We start from the raw sequence: 18,384 nt of genomic DNA, 5'->3' as shown, positions 1-18,384 counted from the left end.
ATGGATGACAGAATGCCAACTGATTGATTTGATTTGGAGAATCTCCAAACAAAATGTATATCTATAGATTGAGTTTCCACTATTATTAACTTCAATAATGATAGTTTCAAGAATTTTGAAACTATGAAAATGCTTTCTCTTGAAAATCTTTACAGCCATCGAATCCACCCAGCAGTAATTACTAATTCTATTTTTCTGCTTGATCTACACCATTTAATTTTATTTGATAGAAATGTTTTCTCTTGAAAATCCTTAAAGCCACATTTTTCTGTTTGGTCTACACATCTTACTTTTTTCTAATTACTGCAGGTTTATTCCATTTGACCCAAAAAAAAAAAATATTAAAAAATACTAAAATAGATTCCTTGGAAAGTATCAATCTTAAGATTCGTAGCACACAAGTAACTCTGAGATTTCAATGAAATTATCTTAGATGCATTTCATATTTCTAAGTTTGGAGGCGGATGCTGAATAAATAGCTGCCAATTTAGATCTAAATTCCTTTAGTAGATGATTCAGAAAGAGTAGTTGAGATGGTCCAAAATTATTCGTAGACAACCCCCCGCATTATTCCAAAATTATTCGTAGACAACCCCCCGCATTATAGACTTTTCAAGTTTCAACTAGCCAAATCTCTTCTTTATCTAAGATGCATTAATGGATAGGAGAGTAGATGGCACTGTTAATTCATAGCTTTGGGATTAGCGATTGTCTGTTTGAGGATGGCTTTTTCAGGTAGACCTCAAATAACTATTTAAATTAAATTATCTGAATTTGAGTTAGTAATCAGGTTGAAGCAAGAAATTTGGTATCCTCTACTTAGCATCTACCAATCAATTAGTTTAACACTCAAAGGCATTATATATCGATTATATAATATTTTTCTCTGAACAGGTTAGAGTGAGAGGTGATTGACTCTGCTTGACCATGTTGTGGAGGTAAGCTTATTTATTGGTTCTATCATCATGCATGGTGAGATTTTATGTTTTTTTGTATTGGGTTTTTACAGTGGTCTATGTGTTCTTTCAAATCTGTTGGGTTTTTATATTGGTCCCTACTTTGCAATGCTCTTGTATTTTCAATGTTGTTTGATACTGTAATTGATTCTGATATATTCTCTAAACCCTCAACATAATTCATGCTTCAAAATTCAATATTAAGATATCTTTGTGTGCATTATCGACTGCTACATTCCCAGCATAGCCTTTTCGCCAAATCTATTTTGTACATACACTGAATTTATTTTTCCCATTTCTTTTGTTTTGAAGCATTATGAGTTGTACCTTGACTATACTTCCATTTTGTGCATGCACTGAAATTAATTTTATTCTATTCTTTTATTTTGAAGCATTATGAGTTATACCTTGACTATACTTATGCATTTTGCGTGCATGTGGACTTTGTTATTTAGTTGTATCCATTAATGGCTTGTGTGCACAATTGATGTGTTACCCTTTTTATTTTATTTTTACAGTTTGCATGCATACAACTTCTGACGGATTTCTCTGTCCTTTGCGATTTGCACCTATCTCTTTTTTAACAAATAGTTTGCATAACTTATTTATGCATTTTGCATACATGGTTACCAACAGGCAAGATCATTAGAAACAATATCATAGAAAATCAACCAGAAAACGATTTTCTGTTTGAGGATGGCTTTTTCAGGTAGACTTCAAATGACTAACTTATTTATGCATTTAGCATGCATCGTTACCAAACATTTGGAATATTAACATCTGAAAAAGTGATTACAATAGATTTAATAGTCACCAAAATAGAAGTTTGGACAAATCAACAACAACCAACAGGCAAGTTACTAAAATAATAATACCATAGAAAAATCATTTAGAAACTTAGATATTATTGGTATTTTCAAGGTTTTTCTTGTCTCGCTTACATAATATTTTGAAAAAACCTATATATTCCTAGTCAAAGCATAAGACTATGTCAATAGTTATACTCCATGTCTTTTTCATTTTTGTAGAGATTAGAGAAGAAGTGTAAACAACAATCCACATTTCCTAGAGCATGCTTATGACATTTGGCACAAAGGAGTGTTTTTTTAGTGTTATATTTGTTGGTTAAAGTATTTTGTTTAATTTTAGACTATCATTTTGTATAATTGAATATCAGAATTATAAAAAAATATTTTTGTTGTTTTTAAGGTTTTGATATATGTAAAAGATTTTGTAATATTATTTGTGTATTTTCATTAAATTTCTTTATTGAATTTTCTTATGTCAGTTTTATTTTAATAATAAAACATTTAATTATTGTATATTGCATTGGCAAGGAAATTGATTTAAATTTCAACCATGATTGATGTTGAGTATTTGACTTGAATGGGTAGGTGCTGAAGTCAAATAATTAATGTAATATTTAAAATTTTAGAAAAAAAAATATTAGGAAATTTCAATGGATTGCTGAATAATGCAACATTTAATATTTAAGATTGAAGAAAATGTTGTACTTTTGAATCAATTACTGAAATGAAAATGTAATTTGTAAATTGATATGTAAACAAATTTGTTGTTTAATGCCAAATTCTTATTTGGAAGGGGATGAATTGGCCCCCTTCCCAAGGTTGTGGAGAATGGTCATTGACCATGGCCATTCCTTTCAGTGTAGTGTCTATTGGTTAATTTTTCTATTATTTTTTATTGCATAAAGTTCAATATTTTGAAAAATTCTTATTTCATGACATTAAATGATATGTCCTTTTCAGTGTAGATTAATTTTTTAAGTGTTACAATATCTTTGAATTATAACATTTTCTAATAACATTGTAAGAATTGTAGTATAATTGTGTTTGAATATTGCTTTACTTATTATCTATTGAAGCATGGATTTGAAGTTTGGCATTAATTTATATTTGATCATTTTGACTCTTTGGCTTTCACTTTGATTACATCTATGTTAATATGAAGTGTGTATTTGAGCTTTGGCATACATTTAGTGTATGTTTAAAGTGACTTCTAAACTTGTTTGTTTAGTGTGGTTCACTTTGACATCCACTACTTGTGAAGTGTGTGTTTGTATTTCAACATTTGATTTACTTATGTGAGATTTTGCCAAGATCAAGAGGCAATGGAAAACACAAATAAGAGATAACAAAATAGATGATAGAAATAAGCTGTATTCTATCAAGAGAAAATACTGACCAATTGGATCATCAATCGTTACATACAATGAAAATGAATCTGCTTATATAGGCAAGGCTATATGGATATGTGAGCACACAAACATGACATGTGGTTCAATAAGAAACAAGGGTAGGTAGGAAATAGGTGTGGGTAGGTAGGAGAAACAATATAATAGTCCACATGAGGTGGATCACCCACTAAATGTGGAGTGTAACAACAAGATCAACACCATAAAAGGTGGAAATTCTCCTACACACACTATCCCAATGTGGCACAAACACCCAAGTGTCTCATACCCAAACTACTATGAAATGCATTTCCTAAGTAAACTTAAGTAAGGTGTAATAACATCCAAGATGAATAATTATTTACACCAACAACTTATTATATATTGAAGCATGTGTTTGAACATTGGACAAAATTTGTGTGAAGTGTGTTTTAACTTTTCGTATTCACATTTTGTGTACTTATTGTGTTTACTTCATTTGTGGTTGAACTATTTTTTTGTCATTTTTTTTTTTTAACTTTAGCATTTACTTTGTGTATGTTGAAATTTAGGTTTACTTCATGTGTAGTTGAACTAGCTTTATGTGGTATGCATTTACGTTTGAACTTACACAGTCACTTTGTGTAAAAAGTTTACTAATTTTAGCATTCACTTGTGTGTGAAGTATGTATTTGAACAAACTATGTGTAAACAAAACTAACTTTGCATGGAGCTTCTTGAACTTTCTACATTCACCTTGTGTAACATTAACTTATGTGGATGTTTAAACTTTAGCATTTACTCTGCATATGTTTCAAGTGTGTGTATTTGTGTTTTTTTCTTTTACTTTCACTTTGTATGAAGTGTATTAAGCTTGGCATTCACTTATGTTGCATTTTTAAAATTTAGTGTTGAAGATTGTTTGAACTATGTGTGTGTGTTATAGCATGTAACTTAAGTGTTTACTTTGTATGTGGTTAAAGTAACTTTTTGTGAAACGTCTTTACAACCACTTTGTTTATAGTTTATACTTTGGAATCTACATTTGTTCTTGAAATTTCAATTTCATTTCATGTTGTATTGAACAGTGTACTAATTTTTACTTTGGCATTCACAATGTGTGTAAATGTACTTAACACGTTTAAACTCAAAGTGTTTACTTTGTGTGTGGCTGAAATATTTTTTGTAAAACATGTTTACAAGCACTTTGTTTATATTTATACATTGGCATGTGCATGTGTGTTTTAACTTTCACTCAATTTACATGAAGAGTGTATTAACTTTGACTTTCACTTATGATGCATGTTTGAACTTTGTTATTCATATTCTATGTGTTCACTTCATTTGTGGTTGAAAATAATTTATTCATATTTTATGAAGAGTGTTTTAACTTTTGTGAAGCATGTTTGAACCTAAGTTTCTTTATGTATGGTTGAAGCAATTTTTTTGTGGAACGTACTTAAATTAGGCATGCGAACATGTAACGCACCGCTATGAGGCCTAGAGGACTTAAACACAATAATCATCACTTAAGTGCAAATGTTTTTTTTTTTTTAAATTAAAAGATATACCATACATTTGCTTTTAGCAACATGATACAACAAGATTAAGTTAAGAAGTACAAATAATAACTAGCGACAATCCTCAAAGCCCCACAACAATGTTACTCAATGATAACCAAAACCAAACATACAAGGACATAAGTACCACAAAAATATGAAAACATTCTTTTACAAATGAACACGATACATAATACATAGCCATGAGAATATACATTGATCATCGATTACATCACATGGTATCCATAAGGATAAAATCTCCATGAGTACAAACAATGGAAAGATTACATGAATCTGATACATGAAGAGAGTCTTCAATCCTCCCACGAGCCATCACGAACATGATGCAGAACGAACAAAACCCAATGTGTGCGAATAGCACTCCACACAACCATGTGGTACCATAAGGTCCACCCCTCATGCTAGGAGGTATCAACCAAACCCATAAGATGGTTGCAACTAGAAAGAGCACTAGCATGACACACAAAAGAAACTAACACGACTTAACCACCATAACCACAGGAGACTCACAAGGCTTAACCACAAGAGGCTCAAAGTAAAACAACCATCTTCCAGAGGCTCAAGCAATCCACGGGAGGATTAAAGAGGCAAGTTATCACTAGGTAACAATACGGAAGAGTGTCATCGCTAGGTTGTCATGAGTTACCCTGGTAGGTCTTCACTAGGTCTCGACCCTCGTCCTAGGTTATCCTGGTGACCTCTCTTGATCCTCGAGCCCCATACAAACACTAGTGGATCACACCAACCTTTCGAAAGGACAAGATTGGTGGAAGCCATTCCAAGCCCTTCTCTACTTACCTCAACCCTAAACAGGCATTTGAGTATAAGAGAGGTTAATGTTATCTAGCTACCCATCCAAGTTCATTATTTTATGTTATCATTTGATTACAAAACTCTCATTGTTATCCCAACGACCACTTTGGATCTCGACCCCCAATGAAAGCCACTCCTCGTTGACTTGCACCTAGGAATTGAAATTTATCACAAGGTCTAAGACAACCATAACACCAAGAGTCTAGACCCCTCTACCATAGCAAGGTTGGCTAGCTTGCTAGAACAAGATAGCATACAGGGAGTATTCAAAATAGGCTAGGAAACACCATCTAGCTTCAAAATCATTCAAGGCTTGAACTATTAACATCAAAGAGAAGCATGACTATACATAAAAGAATCCATAAACTCCCCTCCTAAGCCTTTGGAATTCGAACACATAAAACCACACCTCTGAGTATCCCCACAAGGAAAGACACGATCCAAAAGCAAAAGCAAGGTCTCAAGAAACCAAATATGAGAGAGTTCATTCAAATCTACCAAAGAGACCATAATAACACATAAACATCAATTAGTTCCAAAACAACATTGATTTCATTAATCCATTAGCTCAATTTACTGAAAATGTATTATTTCATAAACATTGCAATCTATTCCTAAAAAAATTGCTTTCATTAAATTGATCAAATGGATATTAAATGAAGATTACCCAAGTCAAAAGAAGACATATGCATATATATAATTTCTAGGTAGGACTTAACCACATGATTAGTAAATAATAAGAAATAACATCTGAATAAACCTAATACAATTACTTTTCTCACAACTATATCCAATCTTCAAGTATATCAATGTTTAACCATACACAAATATTAATGCAATGCAAAATATAACTCTCTACTCAAAACTTATAGATTAATCCATAAGTTTATCAAGACCTAGCTATATTAATCCAAAAACCTTTTATGAATTATACTAACTGTATATGGTGAAAATGGATAACAAATAACAACAATATTGAAAGACTAAAATGGATTCAACCACTAAACCCTAGCCTAACAATGAACAAAGATCCACCATAACATATGAAGATAACCTAAGACAATGCAAAATAACTCAAAATCACAAAGATGATACCATCACATGTCCAATAGGGTTTTGATCTCCATTCTTCCTATCTCCATTGATCTTGCTTGATATATTTGCTCTCAGATTTTTATATGCACAAGAGCTCAACAAAGAACGGAATGTGGTTGCAAGTGGAATTGTAGTGTAGCCGAGTCCTCCAAAATTAGTCATTAGGGTTTGTCATTAGGATATGTCATTAGGATATGTCATTAGGGTTTGACAATGAAGAAAGCATCTCCTTAAATAGAAGACACAATGAGAAATTGAGGGGGTTAAGATTGAGAGGTGTAAAAAGAGAGGTCAGCTAGGATTAGAGGGTAGGTAAAGGAAATAATAAAATAATGAAAGAGGTAGGTAGTGTATGAATTAAGAGATGAATGACATGTGTCATGTGTAGAAAAAGATTATGAATTAATTAAATAAATAAAGATTTATTTAATTAATAGAAGAAGTGGGACAATTAAATAAATAAAATATTTATTTAATTTAGGAAAGGGATAATTTAAATAAATAAATGTATTTATTTAAATGAGAAATAAGGCTAGAAGAGGATAAATGAATTAATTAAATAAATAAAAATTTATTTAATTAATAGAAGAATTAGGCTTAGATAATTAAATAAATAAAATATTTATTTAATTAGACATGACAATTTTGAGTGTCTACACTAACTTAACAAATTAATCTACTTTTCCCATATAATGAACATATATAAACTTTTATCTAACTAATCATCCAATATCCATATACATATACACATGCATTGACATTTTCATAATAATGATATATATATATATAATCAATCATGAATTTTTAATTAAAAAAAAATTTAAATACTAATTGAATTGTTAATTAGAAGGTTGAGAGCGTTGCTAGAGGGAAGAGAGACTACCACCATGGACCCCCACGGTGGTGGTGGAGGTCCCACAACCCATGGTGGGTGGGGTTTCCCACTCCCGTGGGTGCCATGACACCCCCAACCATAAACAGATAACATAGATTAAAAATTGATACACAGAAAAATAATTTCGTAGGCCAACATTAAATATAGATTAATATCAATAATGAAATGTATTCCTTTCGAAATACCCATTTCCATAATAATCATGCACATAGAGATTTCATTCCCCAAAATTTCTTTAAAAACCCTCCAACTAGAAAATGCCTTTTGTAGAGAAAAACTTCATAGGAAAACCCCCATAACCAGAAGATACAAAAAAAAAATGCCTAGCCCAAAAAATTTCATAGGAAGCACATATCTTTTTCTTCCTCCTTTTTTTTTCCATTTCCAAAAAAACAAGTGAATAAAATCCCCTTTTCAAAATTGTAACTCCTTCCAATCAATTTTGCATGCCGAGATTCTCATTAATTAAAACCATTAATTACTTTATTTTAGTAACCCCCACACATGCAATTTGAAAATAGAATAATTAAATATTAATTATTTTCTTTAAAATTAATTTTTAAAATAATTAAGTAATACATACTTAATTAATAGAAAATGACACTACCTCCTTCCCCCTACTAGATACATTTCAGAAAGAGCAACCCCCATTTATTGGAAGATCATGGGATCTTTGAAATGGAGGAAACCCAAAAAGTCCTAAACAGACACTGAATGACAGAAAACCTTCCCCGATATGGACAACAAAAAAACTAAACCCGTACAAACGATTTAGCAAGATTATAAAAAAAAGAGACTACAAGGTTGAAATTGTCATGCTCAGTTCTACCCTAATTCTAACAACATTAACTCGCCACCCTAGCTAGAGAAACTTTATATTACAATTCTTAATTCTTGAGATGAAGCGGCCTCTGTTGGAGTTGGAAAAGAAGAATGATACCCGTGAGGATCAACTTGAGCATGTTCACAAATTTCCCACACAACCCTGAATTTAGCCATTACAATTGAAGCCAATGGCTCTCCTATTTGAAATGCAAACTGTTGAACCCAGTGGAGAAAATTGTGAGGAGATAAAATAGCCCAAGCCATAGATGAAGGAGAGGAAAACTAATCTTGGCACTAAGTCAAATACGAAGAGATCTCTGTTTAAAAAACCTCCCCTGAAAACAAGTCATATTTCTCCAACTGCGGGTTCAATTCCTCCCAAGTAAACAACGTTGGATGTACAAAAGCCCCCCACCCCCCCCACCATCTTTGTGTAGTCTTGAGACTGTGTGAGGTCCATCAGCATAGACGCCAATCTGGAAGCAATCAGGTTTGGAGAAGCCATCGGGTTAGCTGCAATCCATTCTTCCCCAAGGATAGTCCTCACTGCCCACTCACAAATTTTACACGGGATTGCCAAAGAGTTCGCTAATCTCAGAGGATGAGCGATAGCATTCTATCTCTGGCCATGAATACCTCCCACCAAATATATTCGAAGGGCCATAACTGTCGCATGAGCACTACCAGCAAGGAAAGCTTATACTTTGTCGAGCGAAGTCCAGACCTAAAATTCTTGTGAGACATGCTATCGATGGCCAAAATATAGGGAGCCGAGGAGGAAGTGTTGCGATGGATTCTTTGTAGCTCGCGTAGACCATCACAGTTGCATTCATTCCTTGTCCTTGAACTTCCATGCAAGTCCTCTGCAATGACCTTAAATGATCGCATTTATTGTAAGAAATGATGTGCAAGCTTGCGGATATGTGGGAGCCCTGATATTTTCTCAATTTGAGATCCTCTGCAGGTATGAAAGGATTGGAAATGCAGCAAAGAGAGAACATGTGTCCTATCTTTCAATTCCACATGCTTGAAGTACCTCAATCTGTCCCAAGCCAATGGATACCTGTCCTTACCCCATGTGTAAGGATATTGGAATGGTACCCGAAGCATGTGAAATTCCAATGTCGACAGACTGATCTCATCCCATACTACATGCCACCAAAAAAAGATGTTGAAATGATGAACCCCTCCTACTCCGCATAAAAGACCCGCCAGGATGGAAATATCCTCACTGTACGATCAACAGTGACATGGCTAACCATGAAACAAAGATCTTCCCACCACTCAAACCACAAGGTGATTCTAGAAACAGCCATTTAAATTTAAACCTGAAATAGTTTCATAACTCGGGGCTTTGGGAGAAATTTTGAGATACTCCAATGCTATGAAGAGTGAGGAGCCCTGCATCCACAACAAACCAAACATTAGTCTAATCAATCTAAATGGGACCAGGTGAAGCATCAGAAGTCTTTTGTGCTCTGAGACACTTATCTTCCTGAAACTGCCTGGGAGAAAGGAAAAAACCTTCCTTAGTTGAATCACATCCCATATTAGCTAATAAGTCTGCTAACTGATTTGCTTCCCTATAACAATGAGTAATGTTATATCCTTGAAAACCAGAAAGCTTCTCTCTAGTTTCTTGAATAATATAATCTATTTTCCAATTGGGAGCTTGGAATTTTTTTGAGGTTGATATGATGTTCAAGGAATCCCCTTCAATCTCTAAGTATTCAACCTGCTCCTTAATGGCTAAGTTAATTCCAAATAGCAAGGCTCTAGCCTCTGCTATGTTATTTGTTTCATCTAGAATTTTGCATAACCTGCACTCAATACTTGGCCTGATTGATCCCTAAGAACACTTCCAATTCTTGACACTCCAGGATTACCCCTCGCAGCCCCATCAAAATTTAGTTTCACAAAGTTATTCGATGGGGATCTCCATCTAATTCCTTTTCTATTGATTTTCTTATGAGCATTCACCATCAGACTTCCTTTAAATGGGATTTGCAGGAGTTTACAACCTGTCATTAGATCGTTATCCCATGAGGTGAAAGGGGAGTCGAGCTTCTTGAATTTAGCTATGTGAGCATTAACAGATTCTGAAATTGTTAATTCTAATTTGATAAGCATATCCTGCACACTATGAAATTCTTTCCTAAATATGCTCCTATTCCTTTCCCACCAAATGTTCCATATGAGAATGGTAGGAGCCATATCCCAAATAACTGCAAAAAAAGAGTCTGCAAAGAGCTTTGGCCATGATTCAAACACTTATGGTAAAGTAGCTTATAATGGAGAGTTCCATTGTAGTCTGTTAAGTAGCCACTTCCAACAATCTTGTGCCACTGTACATTCTAAAAGAAGATGATTAGTTGTTTCAATGGACTAATTACACAACACACAATCAAAGGGCTGCACAATCTTAAGAAGAGCTAACCTGTCACTAGTTAGGATTCTACCCTTTAAGGCTAGCCAGGCAAAAGATCCTGCCTTTTGTAATCCGCATCCCTTCCAACAAAATGAGAACTTTCTGGGTGGTTGATCTATCCCATGAGATGTCAACTGCTTAAAACCCTCCTTTACTGAATATACCCCTGATTTAGAAGGAAGCCAAATCAGATTGTCTTGTTTACCTTTGAAAAAAATCAATCTGTTTCTTAATTCCATCATTAACACCTATTTTTGTTGAAGAGGGGTAGGTATATTATCTAAGTCTTTCCAATTCACTTCCCAAAAGCCATTAACCAGAACCGGGTGGAAATAGTTGCTTACAAAGTGTCCCCAAGAGGCTTGTAAAACTTCCTTGATGGCATCCAAATTTGGAATACTATCTAAAGATGGATAGTTGTTCCATGAGTCCTCCCAAAATCTTATTGACCTACCATCATGCACAATCCAAGTTAGATTATGCAACAAGCTCTCTCTGCATTTGATTAGGAAATTCCACATCTTTGACCCTTTTGGAGGATCCAGAATGGTGAAAATTCTTTCTGGATCTTTTGAATCAAGATACTTACTTTTAATAATAGCAACCTAGACAGACGAAGAGTCCGAATACAATTTCCACACAAGTTTAGCCCTTAAAGAATTATTCCTATGAAATTAGGTATTCTTGCCCCCCATACACTTTGGGAAAACAAACTTTTTCCCAGGCCAATAAGTGTATTTTATCTTTTGGATCTTTGTTGCCCTTCCATAGAAATTTCTTAAGGAGAGATTTCAATTGCTCTTGGATCTTGAATGGCATGGGGAGGACTGACATAATATAGTTTGGAATTGTTTCCAAGACAGATTTGATCAGCAAGATTGTCTCAGCTAGTGATAACTAATTGTTCTTCCAAGAAGTTGCCTTATTCTTGATCGACAAGACTATGGATTCCCAATGGCATCCTTTTATCGCTCCTAGGAAGAGAGGAACTCCAAGATACTTGCTTGGTAAACTCGCTTGCTTGAATCCCAAGATATTTATCAAGTTTTTTGATAGAATTGGAGAGCAATGAAATAGGAATTTTTTCTATTTAATCTCACTCACTTTTTGCCCTGAAACCTCACTGTATAGTTTAAGGGTTCTTTTAAAAACCTTAGCTTCCCTCATCGAGGCTTCCCCAAACAAGATAGTATCATCAACAAATAATTGATGTGATAATAATTTGAGTTTGTGGAATTCGTATTCCTTTCCATATGGACAAACCCTGAAAGGCTAAGATCAATCCACTTAGAGCCTCTGTCATGATGATAAAAAGAGATGGGGACAAAGGATCACCTTGTTTGATTCCTTGCGAGGATGGAAATAAACCCATTAGGCTACCATTAACCAAAACTGAAAACTTTGCCCCTTACAAACAAGATAGAATCCATTTACACCATAAATTGGAAAAAACAAATTTGAGAAGGATTCGATACAAAAAAAACCTATTGACCCTATCATATGCTTTCAACATGTCAAGCTTAACCATAATTGCTTCTATCTTGTGAGCCATTACTCAGTGCATGATTTCATGCACTACCAAAGCTCCTTTTGTTGTTTCTCTACCTGGCACAAAACCACCTTGTTGCTTGGATACGATCTTAGGAATCAATGGAGCCAATCTGAGAGAGATGGCCTTAGTTATAATTTTGTAGACTGTGTTGCATAGAGAGATAGGTCTAAAATCTACAAAAGATTACGGATTAGATAGCTTGGGAATTAGTACAATGAGGGTAGTGTTAAATTGTTTCAACATATTGCCATGTTTCCTAGACTCTTCCATCATTTTCCAAACATCCGACCCCAAGAAATTCCAACACTTTTGAAAAAAAGGGCAGGGAACCTATCCGGTCCCGAGGCTTTATCCGGGTGCATGGAAAAAACTGCATTCTTAACTTCCTCAAGAGAAAAGATTGTCCTGATGTGTGATTAAGCATGGTATGTGTTGAAGAATGTCCTGAGTCTTTCTTCTAATATCTTCATTCTCAACAACTGAATTTGAGAAAAGGGAAGAGAAAAAATTAACTGCTTCATCTTGAATTTTCTGATTATCCAAAAGAATTTCCCCTGCCTCATTTCTAATTTGTGTTATTTGGTTGCTTGCTCTCTTCATTTTAACCTAAGCATGGAAATTTTTTGTGTTCCTATCCCCTTCTTGCAACCATTTCTCCCTAGATTTTTGTTTCCAGAAGAGTTCTTCTCTTTTCAAAACTTCTTGTAATTGCAAGTTCAGGGAATTTTGTTTTTTATAAGACTCTTCATTTATATTGTTTTGAATAATGTCTTCATTTAGCAGTTTGATACTATCTTCCACTTGATTCTTAGAGTGAAAAATATTCTTGAAAACTGATGTATTGCATTCTTTGATTCTAGCTTTGATCCATTGAAGCTTTTTACAAAACTAAAATAGCCTAGAGCCCAGGGTAAACAGAGCGGTCAACCACCATTTCTGCAAATGTGGAAGGAAGGATATATCTCTAAACCACATCTGTTGGAATTTGAAAAAAGAATATCCCTTATTTGTGTTGATAAGCGAGGGAATGTCCAGTTGAAGTGAAAAGTGATATGAACCTGATAAAGGCAGGATTTTGGAGGCTGGGGTACTGAATGAAACATTCCAAATAGGATTCACAAAAAACCTATCTAAGCACTCCAGAATATGAAAAAAATCTTGTCTTCTATTTGACCGAGTGAAAGAGCATTTGACCGGGTGAAAGAGCCATTTGATGGCACACAATCTATGAGAGCGTTGGAGGAGACAAGATCGTTAAAATCTTGCATTGACTTTTGGGGGGGGATGATGCCTCATGACTTATCCATTAGGGAAAGGATAGCATTGAAATATCCTCCTAAGATAATCGAGTCCTTTGGAAAATTAAGGCAGATTTGGGCAAGCCCATCCCACACTACTTTCTTCCCTACTGATAAATTTGCACTGTAGATTGAGATCAAATGAAAGGATAATAAAGAAGCTACTATTTTGATGTGGATGAAGTTTGTTTTGATTGAGATAACATCTACCCTTCCCACACTTGGCTTCCATAATATGGCCAACCCACCTGAGGCCCCAATGGATTGGGATGCAACATACTTCCACTTTTTCCATCCTTTAAAAGGTTGATCTTCAATGGTTTATGAGAATTTAGTTTCTTGTATTAAGAAAAGATCAACCCCATAATTCTCTATTTGAGATTTGATAAGGCACCTTTTTTTAGGAGCGTTAATGCCCCTAACATTCCAAGACATTGTTCTCATTGTTGGCTCAGAGATTCATCCACTCTCCAAGATCCAAGTTGATCATCTAGTGTAGTCCGAATTCCTGCTTTGACCTCCTCTTTGGTTTTTTTGGCTAATCTCTTCTTCTTTGGCGGTCTCCCCACTCTCCCTTTAGACTTGATCGTCATGACTGCTTTTCTAGATCTCATTTGGTATATAGAGGATACTACTACAGTGAGACCTTGATTTTATCCCTCCTGGTGTTCTTTGAATACACCACTACTTTGTTGCTGCGAATTTCCAAGGATCTCTTCTATTTCTAGTGTTTTAGGAGCAACAAACTTCTGATCTACTATATGCTTGAAAAAAACCATCAAGTCCTCAATAACAACCATATTCCCTGGCTGATCTATGATCTCGTCCACAAATATAGAACATGCTTTATGGAGTTGATTTGTTACAAATTGATCAAAATGATCTGGATTACCCTTCAAAAAAGAGGATTTGTAGTGTTTTAAAAACAACATATTCTCTTCCAGAGGGGAGATTGGGATTGTAGGTATTACATTGGGATAGCACAGGTTTGTTATTGAATTATCCACCGAGATGTGGTGAAAGGAAACAAGGCTTTGTATCCATGGAATAACACTTGGGGGCATTATGATCTTTCTTCTTCTAGTAGCCATACTGAGAGAGTTAATGGAATTTCGAATAAGAGAGGTTGTGATTTCCACCATTTTCCCTCTCTTTCTCACTGTTGTTTTTCCCATATGAGAGATATTCACCAAGGGCTGACAACTATCTATTTCATTCCTTGGAATCTGACTACTTTCGACCTTTATTTCCCTTGAAGGATTGGAAACAGAAGTGTTTCTCATTCCTTTCTGCATTACTTCCCCATCTTTCTGATTTTTTGTTTCCAACGTGGATTTCTCCTGGTTTTCCTCCAGTAAGGTCTCCAATTGTATTATTTCAGTATTTGGATTATGACTACTTTGGACCTCATCCTCCTCTGGAGGATTACAAATGAGAGTGTTGCTAAATTCCTTTAGCTTTACTATCCCATCTCTCTGAGTAAATTATCTTCAGCGGGCACTTTCCCTTATTTTCCTCCATTGAGGGCTCCAATTGTGTCCCCTCCCTATTCAATGTTGAATCAGAGTGAGATTCCTCAACAACTTTTAGATTTTCTATTATTAATCCTTCAAATTCTGATGTCAAGGACTCTAATGTGGGTTCTCTAGCATGTGGTGGGTTTCTAGAACATTGATCCGCAATAGAAGAATGGTCTTCATAGACTCTTATATATTGGCAAAGAGATCCTTGACATTCTGTGGTTAGATGACCCAGGGAATCTAAATGCAAGTCCACTATTTTTGGATCATGAAGAATGAGTTGTTGGTCCCATTCCCCAGCTGTCGAAATGATTAAAAGATTCTTAGGAAATGGTTTTGAGGATCCACTAGTAAACATACCCTTAAAGGAAGTTGTGGATCTTCAAATGGAATTAAATCATGCTTTACAAAAATCCCCAAATGATTTGCTAAGATTTCTATAAGGTCTAAATCTCTATATTCTATTGGGATCCCAGGGAAGGATATCTAGAATGACACATATTTTATACCTGTGCCATGAGGGTTAAAATTTGGATACCAAGGCAATGTATATAAATTAAAACCCTTAGATCGATGAATCTTATCTCTACATATTTTTGAAGAAAATATGCAATAAAAAATTGAGAACCCTAATCTATGAAATTTTTTTCCTTCACTTCCTCCCAATGTTTCTTAGCCCATATGTATAAATCAACAGATTTGGGAGAAAAGCCCCAAAACTTACCTATCATCGCTCTTTCATGCAGATTTGAGCTCTGTGAATCAAGGAGGTGATCTGACAATTTTATAGAAACCTTTCCTCCTGCCAGATCTGGAATCATTGATGACTGATCTTCTCCCTTTCTCCTTCCAATTTGGTGTTCCATTCCATTCAGTTTAGAATTTGTGGGATTAGGTATTTCTTGCGTCTTTCTCCAATATTTAGTAAAACCCCTGCCAATCTGCCTCGGTGTATGAATATATTTGTTTCTGTGAGAGCTAGTGTTTAAGTTGAAAACCTCCCCACCATGTCGACCCCTAAATTTGTTCGAATGGTTGAAATGTGAAGGATTGAGAATCCCACCTCCAGACCTTAAAAGAGAGTCCCATGCCCTAGGCCTAGCGACCGATTTAGGAGAATTCGCCTTTAGAGACGGTTATTTTCCCCGCAAAGGAGTTCTAAGAGGAATATTATTTGGGAATGTGAGCACTCTAGGATCCCCATGTGACCTATAAACCCCTAGCCCCCAATGCCCATATCTATTTTGTAGCGGAATATTATTAGGGGTTGTCAGACAACTTTGCTTCTTATTGAAAACCTTGGGACTATCAATGCAAATCCTGTTTAAAAACTTTGAATGAGTTTCATGATGTCTAGGGCTTGTTTCCGAGTGGACCTATCTAACTTTGTTAGGAAGCCTGTCATCTTCATATATGTTTAATATTTCTTGTTTCCCCTTGTTCAACTTTTTCGGGCACGTGAATGATTTCCAGTTAGGCATGGAAAATCTGAATTTGTTTTGAAGTGGTATGTGGGCCTGATGAAAAATGTCCTCCCTTTTTGAAGTACCACTATTCTTCCCCTGTAGTTCATACCTCTGTCGCCCACTGCTTTGTCCTCTGCCACCATTCCTATGGGAGTTTTCAAAAAAAATTCCCGCCCAGGGCCATCGCCCAGTTGCAACGCCCATCGAATGGAAGAATAATAATTGTATTTTAATAGATTATTACATGAGTAATGAAAATACAATTAAATATTTATAATTTTCTATTAATTAATCCTTCCAATTTAGAAAAATAATTTAAGCCCTTAAGTTAAGCTGCTCAATTAATAAGTCAAATAAGGCAACTAAATAAATTATTAATTAATTAATCTATAAATACACAAATATATGATATTATTAATCCCCTTAATAAATACTCTTTTCGAATTAATTAAACAATTTAAATAATTTAAATCTTTAAGTTCCACAATTTCAACTTATTAATTAATCAAAAAATGACATCCAAATATCACTAAAATATAATACTAATCTTTTTCACAAAATATTAGATAATTATTATACTATACAAAGAAGCAACAAAATACAACAAATCAAAACATGGAGGACCAACTAGGCTAACGACTAACATGACCGGACAAAAACTATACAAGGATACTTGATAGGGAACTAGTTCCATAAGAATGATGGTACAACGACGTTTGACTGATATCTCCCTTTCCAGTTTACCATTGGGTTGAAGAGCACACTCAGGCATAAAGATTCAGGAGGAGTCGATGCTCAGTACCTGCAATCCTGCATCACCTTGAAACATACATACTGATATCCAACATAAACATGCACGTCGGTGGAGGATAGTTGTAGTAGTCTGTGTCCCGTCAAAGTGGGTAATGGAAGATCATCCCCTTGCACCCCATACAGACTCATATCCATACAAGAAGACGATCACAATAAATATTTCGTACATAAAGAAGATATGTCAGTCCAAGGTTAGTATATATGCATACAATCTAGCATCTAACCATCCTTCAAGATAAAATGCATAACCAACATGACAAAAACCATCACATAAGAGAGTATCATCTAGTCACATAAACCACCGAAGAAAACAACCAAAGTCAAACTTAGTTAGACGGAGTCTGATCAAGGGAGGATCACTACACAATACTTTTGCGTAATTATATTTTGGTATGTTTGAACAAACTCTAGGTGTGAAGTGAACTAGCTTTGTGTATGTTAAAATTTTACTAGTTATTTTGTATAGGTGTGAAAGTGTGTTTGAACAAGTTATGTGTGAAATGAACATTGTGTAAAATGTCTTTTAACTTTGGTAATCACTTTATGTGTGTTTGTACTTTAGCGTATGTTTGAACTTTTACTAACTTTGACAAACAATTACGTTGCATGTTTGAACTTTAGTATGAAGTATTTTTCAATTTTAGCATTCACTTTGTGTGTGTTTGTACCTTCGCATGTTTAAGCTTAATTTTAGTTTGTGTGGTTCAAGTAATTTTTTTGTGAAATATGTTCAAATTTTATACGTTTGAACAAACTCCATATGTTTTTAAAAAATTGCATGTTTATTTCATGTGTGGTCAAACTCTAGCATGTGTTTATTTTTTCGTTTGTGTCAATGTGTTGTAACATTGAAATTCATTTATGTAAATTTGTGTGTGTGTTTGACATTCAATTTATCTATTTTTGAAATTTGGTATTTACATTGAGTTAACTTTGACATTTACTTTGTGGAGTGTATTTTAATGTTGTC

Source organism: Cryptomeria japonica, chromosome 11, assembly GCF_030272615.1.
Source record: "Cryptomeria japonica chromosome 11, Sugi_1.0, whole genome shotgun sequence".
Classification (NCBI taxonomy): Eukaryota; Viridiplantae; Streptophyta; class Pinopsida; order Cupressales; family Cupressaceae; genus Cryptomeria; species Cryptomeria japonica.
Note: the sequence above shows the minus strand (reverse complement) of the source record.